Source organism: Gossypium arboreum, chromosome 8 (assembly GCF_025698485.1).
Source record: "Gossypium arboreum isolate Shixiya-1 chromosome 8, ASM2569848v2, whole genome shotgun sequence".
Lineage (NCBI taxonomy): Eukaryota > Viridiplantae > Streptophyta > Magnoliopsida > Malvales > Malvaceae > Gossypium > Gossypium arboreum.
Window position 1 is genome coordinate 95,154,781 of NC_069077.1, and position 8,130 is coordinate 95,162,910.

Genomic DNA, 8,130 nt, shown 5'->3' on the forward strand with positions numbered 1-8,130 from the left:
AAAGGAACGAGAAACAGGCCAAAAACGGAGAAAATGGGCCAAAGTATGAAATCAACACTACTTGGACCTCCTCACATGGGCAAACAACAAGGCCGTATCAATTTGCCAGGCTCGAACACGACCTGAAGTAATCGAACACAGGCGTGTGCCACGGGCGTGTCCCTGCCAAGTTAAGTCCAATTCAGAAAAGGCCACTTCTGAGGGCTCATAGGCATTCCAAAGCCTATAAATACACCCTAGAAGAGGAGAAAAGGGGCACACAGAATAGAGAGTAAGGAATTACTCCAAGGAAGCCGATTGATTCATCTCAGTAGCTGGATTCATCATCAAGACTGAAGATCTCTCCTCAATTCCCCTTCAGGAGTTTTGGGTTTTCTTTATGTTTTGTATTCTTTATTTTTCTGAGATGTTCTCTTATTTAGTTATGAACTAAATCCCCTAAATACCTAAGGGGAATGAAACCTAAGATGAATCTTGTTATTATTTTCTGAATCGTATGATAAATATTTAACTTGTTCTTAATTATGTGTTCTTAATTCTTGTTTTTATATCCCAGGATACTAATTCAAGATAAGCTCTTATTTAGAGGAGGAATAGACCCTGGCTAAGAGTACATTTATTATAATTAGGCGGAGTTGATTGTGCGCCTAGACATAGGGTGACAAGATTTTGCCGGATTAGGGTGAAACCTAATAAGGGGATCCACAGATAGAGTTAATGCAACCCTAGAGTGTTAATTAGAGAAAAGTCTCGGTTATTCAATCTAGGGTTTAGATGTTATTAGTCTTGAATAGGGATAATAACATAACTTAGGGATCTCTACGGAACAAGTTGAATGAATAAATCATCCGATTAGGAGCCTGAATAACAAGTAAAGTCTAGGTGGTTTTTTCCTTAGGTATTGTCTTAAGTCAATCGATTTTTCCCAAAAGCAATTCCCCAATTCTTTTCTCTGTGAGTTCTTAGTTTAGATAATTAGTTAATTAAAACAAAACCCCATTATTCTTAGGCTAGATAATAAAAAGACAGTCATTACTAGTACTTTTAGTTCCTTTGGGTTCGACAATCCGGTCTTGCTAAAACTATACTACTGTTCGATAGGTACACTTGCCTACATCGCGATAATAGTTAGTTTCAAGAACAATTAATTATAAATATTTAAAACCTATCACGAAATAACATGATCAAGTTTTTGGCGTCGTTGCCGGGGAACCAAGATATTAGGAACGCTCAATTTTTATTACTTTAGCCATTTATTTTTCTTGTAATTTAATTTAATTTTATTATTATTATTTATTAACCTAATCCAATAATAACCTACTCTTTCTTTCTCTTGGCAGGTTTTTATAGTTTATGACTAGAAGAAACCCGTCGGGACCATTACTTTTTGACGAAGAAATCGATCGCATAGTACGTAGAAACCAAAGAGAAATAAGGCAAAGCTTAAGATACATGGAGAACGAGCAAGAAGACGAAACTCAAATCGAAGAGATGGCTGAAAACCAAGGCAATCAGCTACCTCCTGCAATTGCGGTTAATCACAATCCTGCTCCACGCACTATGTATGATTATGCTAAACCTTCTTTAACAGGAACTGAATCGAGCATAGTTAGACCTGCTGTAGTTGCAAATACTTTTGAATTACAACCTTACACTATTCAAATGATACAACAATTTGTTCAGTTTGATGGTTTGCAGGATGAGGATCCCAACACTCATTTAGCAACTTCTTAGAACTATGCGATACATTTAAAATTAATGGCGTTTCTGATGATGCCATTCATCTTCGGTTGTTTCCCTTTTCATTGAGGAACAAAGCTAAACAGTGGTTGAACTTGTTACCACGAGGATCAATTACTACTTAGTAACAAGTGACTGAAAATTTTTTACTAAAATATTTTCTACCTGCTAAAACGGCTAAATTAGGCAATGATATCTCTTCTTTTGTGCAGGTGGATTTAGAAACACTCTACGACGCATGGGAGAGATATAAAGAACTTCTGAGAAGGTGCCCTCACCATGGGTTACCGCTTTGGCTCCAAGTACAAACATTTCACAATGGTCTGAATCCTTCGACTCGGCAAATGGTTGACGCAGTTGCTGGTGGAACTATCAATAATAAAACACCAGAAGATGACTATGAGTTTATAGAAGAGATGTCACTGAATAACTATTAGTGGCAAGTCATGAGGACAAAGCCAACGAAAACAGCCGGTGTTTATAACATCGATTCAGTCACCATGCTCTCTAATCAGGTAGAACTCTTAAATAAAAAGATTGATGGTTTTCTTAATTCTTCGTAGGTTCACCCAGTAATGCAGTGCGCAGCAAGTGGAGGTGGAACAAACCATTCAGAATGCCAACGTTATGGCCACAACATAACGAGCAATTAAACTACATGGGTAATAATCCTCGACCTCAAAACAATCCATATAGTAAAACTTATAATACAGGTTGGACAAACCACCCCAATTTTTCGTGGGGCGGTCAAGGGAATTAAAGACCACAACATCCTCCGAGCTACCAACAACCACCCTACCAACAAGAAAAGAAGCTAAATCTTGAAGAGATGCTCTCAAAGTTCATATCAGTGTCAAAAACCAGTTTTCAGAACACCGAGACAGCACTCAAGAATCAACAAGCATCGATCCAAGGGCTCGAGAATCAGATAGGCCAGCTTTCCAAACTAATCTCCGAATGACCACAAGGTAGTTTGCCAAGTAATACTGAACCTAACCCAAGGGAACAACTCAACGCAATTAATATTCAAGATGATGAAGGAGTCGTTGAGCCTAAACCGGAACCGAAGTAAGAAACTATGGTAAGAAAGGGTCCAGGTGAGGTAGATTATAATAAAAACAAACCAGTGAATGTCGAATATAAACCTCGTGTGCCATACCCCAACGTGACAAGGAATGACTGGTCAGATGAACAATTTGGTAAATTCCTTAAACTCTTAAAAAAAATTACATATTAACTTACCATTTATTGAAGCTCTATCGCAGATGCCAAACGCAATGAACTTTTTAAAGGAGGTTTTAAAAAATAAGAGAAAGCTAGACGAGGTGTCGCATGTGGAGCTGAACCCAGTTTGCTCAGCCATTCTCCAAAATAAACTACCCAACAAACTAAAAGATCCAGGGAGTTTTATGATTCCTTGCTTAATTGGTAGTTTAGACGTTAATTATGCATTGGCTGATCTAGGGGCTAGTATCAATGTCATGCCTTACAAAATATTTAAGCAACTAGGTCTTGGGAAACCTAAATAGACTAGGATGAGCATTCAATTAGCAGATAAAACTATAAGATTCCCTAGAGGTATTATCGAAGATGTGCTAGTTAAAATTGATAAATTTATATTTCCTATTGATTTTATTGTTCTAGACATAGAAGAGGATAGCAACACTACCTTAATCCTAGGAAGGCCCTTTTTAGTAACTGCTAAAACCATCATTAATGTTGGCACAGGTGAACTCACACTCCGGGTGGGAGACGAAACAATCACCCTTCAAGCTCGAAATTCTGGCGACACATCAGGGATTGAAGGTAATTATTTAAACCATCCTACTAAAACTAACAATGTGGTGCAACCTACTTTGCAGAAAATGAGTCTGAAGGAAGCACACGAGTCGTTCTCAAGCAATGGTAGAGAACTTGTTCATGAAGATCGAAGACTACAAATCGAGGAACTTGATGAATGGCGAACACACAAACCAAGAACACCCGACAAACCGAAACTACGCCAAAACAAGCCTGATACCTCTCCAAATAAACTTAAGGTTGGTGATAAGGTCCTATTAGATGCCGCGGATCCCCACATTGTCACTACCACACCGAATGAGGAAATCCCTCTAACGGTACTCAGTATTTTTCCATTCGGTACTGTGGAGGTGAGTCATCCCAAGTTCGACACTTTTAAGGTAAATAACACCTGCTTAAAACCTTATTTTGATGAGATTGATAGTAGAAATGAGGAATATAAACTCCTCAAACCAAGATGACCATTCACTGAAGATGTAAGTCAAGCTTAGACAATAAATAAGCGCTTCTTGGGAGGCAACCCGAGCATTAACAATATTAATTTCTTTAAATTTTGGTATTTAACTCCTAACTTACTAATAGAAATTTTGAATACAGGTGTTTTCACAGAGACACGGCCAAGCATACGGGAGTGCATAAGCCCGTGTGAAAATAGGGAAAAAAATTTCCTCAAAACGGGCTACGATTAAATGCTACGACCGTGCGATATGGTCGTGGTCAAGCCTGTCAAAACAACACGGGCATGCGACACGACCGTGTGGAAGACCCGTGGTTGAAACTGAGAAACTAGCACGGGCATGAGACACGCCCGTGTCAAACACCCATGGTCGAACCTGTTAAATTAACACGGGTGTGGGGCTTGCACACACGGGCATGGGAGAAGCGAACGAAGCTAGACAAGGTCGTGCGACACGGTCGTGTGAACCCACACGCCCAAGGAACACGGGCGTGTACTAAATGTCAGACGTGCCCAAATTTAAAATTTGCGAATCACACAGGATGAAATTGGGGGACACGGCGTGTGACATGGCTGTGTGCCCCAAAATCTATAAATACCTTGCAGTATTCACTTTCTTCTCCATTCAAAAACCCTAACCCTAGCCGCTGTAACTCCACACGGCCCCCCTGCCACGCCCGTGCGCCGCCTTCAACTTCGTTTTTTACGCTCAATCTCATTGGTTTTGAACTATTTTTCATATTGCTCATTATTTTATCATCTAGTTTTCATTCTTAAGTTAGTTATTATACATTGCATGTTAAATCAAGTGATTAGGAAAACTTCATACCCATGATATTACCATGCTAATTCTCATGATATTTCCATGCCAATGTCTCTCAAGAAATTTTCATTTTTCAATTATTTATCATACATTTTATGTTGTTAGGGAAGCTTAAATCTTTTTTCTTACACATGCCATTACTACATACAATGATAAGGTCACGAAATTATTATATTAGTTATGTTCGGTTGTGGCTAAGAGTCTGTGTTTTAGTTGAAAACTGTAGTCCTTTTACTTCGACCACTCATCAAGATGACTTGATGATTCTAATCGTAGGTACCATGTCATCCTCACGTGGTAAAAAGGCCGTCGTACCTGCCTTGAAGAAGAGGAAGGGAGCGTCATCTTCCGCGGGTCCAACCGCAAAAATTCGTCACCCTCTCCTATAGTTCCCCCTAGGGCCCAAGAAGAACTATTCCAAATTCTTCAGGCCCGACCCTTAATTGCGGGCCGCTGCATCAACTGGGCTGCCATAGAACAAGTTTAGATGGCTGATGCGATTTGGGCTCTCCTAACCACCGACCCTTGGGAGCTGTTCTTCAGGATTATTGAGCTAACAGACCTTGAGCTCACAATGGAACTCTGCTCAACGTTCCATCTTCAGACCGTAATGACAAGGTACGATGATCCCGAAGCGGTTCAATTTCTCCTAGGATTAATCCACCAGCTAAGCGTCCCAGAGTTTGGTGCTGCACTAGGCTTATATACGGAGGAGTTCAGGGAGGAGAATGAACTACATGCTCTCAGTCGCCACTTACATTTCTCTCCTTCGAAGTGCTGGCACACTTTGGCCCCTAGCACGGCCTCGTACAATCCTAGCCGCTCCAAGACATCAGTTCTCCCACCATCCCTGAGGTACTTACATGCTATTTTAGCTCATACAATTACAAGGTGGTGAGAGAGCACTGGCGTCGTCAACACCCACGACATCTACTTCTTATGGTGCATGTCGTAAGGGCACGCCATCGACCTTTCCTATTTCATCGCCCTTGTGATTCAGCACCAGACAAAGTGGCATTGGAAGGGTGCCATCTCCATTGGTCCCTACGTGACTCGGCTGGCGCGAAACTTTGGGCTCCTCAACACCGCGGCCCAAGAATCATCCCTCACCCTTATCGGCCAGATGTCTCCACAAGGCATCTTGAGCATGCTTAGCATGAGGATGATTAAGAGGCGCCGAGGAACCTACCCTCCTTAGTATCATCTCACCCAATCTACCGAGGAGGAGGCCTACGAGGACATTCCTGATGATGTCCCCCCAAAGCACGAGGACCCACCGACTCAGCCACCACCACCCTCTTGTCCAGTTCATGCGGCGGCTTCATATGCTGACATCTCTGAGTGCCTCACCCGATTCGAGTAGCAGTGTTTTCAACGATTTGACAACATTGATGCTACTTTTCAGCAGATTTGTCAGCATCTCCACATCTCATTGCCAGTCCCACCTCGCAAACCATCTAGCGATGAAGATGTTTAAAAATATTTATTTTATGTTTTTAATTTTTATTGAAACTAATTTTTATTTTATTAGATTTTAGAAAGTTTATTTTTAATTATTAAATTCGATTATTTCTTTGTGAGTAATTATTCTTCTTAATATCCCCTAAAAAGTTCCTGATTTTATCACAGTTATATATAGCTCTTAAGCTCATCATCACATAGGAACTAGAACTCCACTGGGAAAGGTTCTCCACAACTGCCATGTCCTGATCGACCACGACCATAACTACCACTAGATATAATATTCTTTTGGCGCTGGACTTATGGCCTAATGAACCTCTACGACCGCCGGAGTATCCTCCTCCACTCTCGAACCGATTCCTCTCTAGAACTCCAGTTCGAGGATTTCATCATACTGGAAGTTTCACTTCTCTCACTATCTTATTTTTATACTCTAATATCTATCTTTGTACATTGAGGGCAATGTACATCTTAAGTGTGGGGGGCTATTTATTTCATTATCAGAAAAAAAACCCTGAATAATCATTTTGTTCTCTTGAAAAACTCTCATATCATAATTAGGAAAAATTTTAATTGATTTATGATTTTGATTGATATATCTTGAATTAAAACATAGGCATTTATTCACTGATTATTTAAACTTTAAGACATTAGAGAATCAAGCATGATAATTTGATTTTTAAGAATTTAAAATTATAGGTTGTTTCCCCAAGTCTAGGTATTACTTTGAATTGGAATTCACGAGTCTAAACATCAAAAAGCCATAATTTTTTGTGAGTTTTTTTAGCCTTTTGAGCATCTATTAATTCTTTCATGCTCACTTTTATTATTGCTTTGAGTGCGTCAGTATTGAACTGTTATTGTAGAACTTGCTTGATTATGCATGACGAGACCACACCATTTGATTTGATATATCAAAATGATTAAGGCACTTAGGATTAACCCACTCATGCCATGAAAAGCCTACCTCCACGATTAACCCCTAGTAAACCCACTTGAGCCTAACAAGCCATTTCTTGTATTACCCTTAATATTAACCTTTAACCCATTATTGTTGAAATCCCCTAATTTAATCCTTATTTTTGTCGAGATTTGAGTTGAGGAAATTGCTTAGCTATGTCTTGTTTGTAATAAGTTAGTCTATGAATATTTAACTTGTTCTTAAAAAAAAAAAACTATGTATATATATTAGTAATTCCATATTCTAAGAAAAAGCTCTATTGTACGCAAGTGAAGATTAACTATTTTTCTAGTTAGACAATTTTTCAATTCAATCTCGATTTTAACCCTTTCTTTTAGCTTGTGACCACACCCCCCTAACCAAGCCGCACTACAACCCTCTAAAGACCTTTTGATTGATGTATCATCTTAAATTATAGTGGTGGAGATTTGATTTTCATGCAAGCCTATGGTAATGACTTTTGATTATTGACTATTGAGTGCTTCATTTATTGTCCTTAAAACACCTCGAATGATTTGAGTGAATCTTTAGTGAGGATGTGTAACTCTGTGATATTTTGAATCAAAGGTAATTACTTAGATGCGGAGAGACACCTATTTTTGCATGATTAAATGCTCAACTTGGAATGTTTGAAACTTTTATGTCCTTTTAGTTGAATTCTCAATGTATGTTTACCTATGGATTATTTTGAGATATTATCGATAAAAATTATAAGTTGAGGAGAATTTATTTTGATTATGAGTTGAGGATTTTTCTTGAGGTCAAGCAAATGCTTAAGTGTGGGGGTATTCGATAAACTGTAAATTATACATATTTTTACCCCATGTTTAATACATACTTAGCAGATCATAGAAGAGTGAAAGGAATGAGAAATGGGCCAAAAATGGA

At 39.0% G+C, this 8,130-nt stretch overlaps 1 non-coding gene across 1 annotated transcript; it reads right to left on the minus strand.

Annotated features, from left to right (window-relative positions):
• Positions 1-1,919: 1,919 nt before the first annotated feature.
• Positions 1,920-2,026, minus strand: LOC128279659 (small nucleolar RNA R71). Its single transcript, XR_008269858.1, has one exon. It is a non-coding gene; the product is annotated as a small nucleolar RNA R71 (small nucleolar RNA).
• Between the last annotated feature and the right edge of the window lie 6,104 nt (positions 2,027-8,130).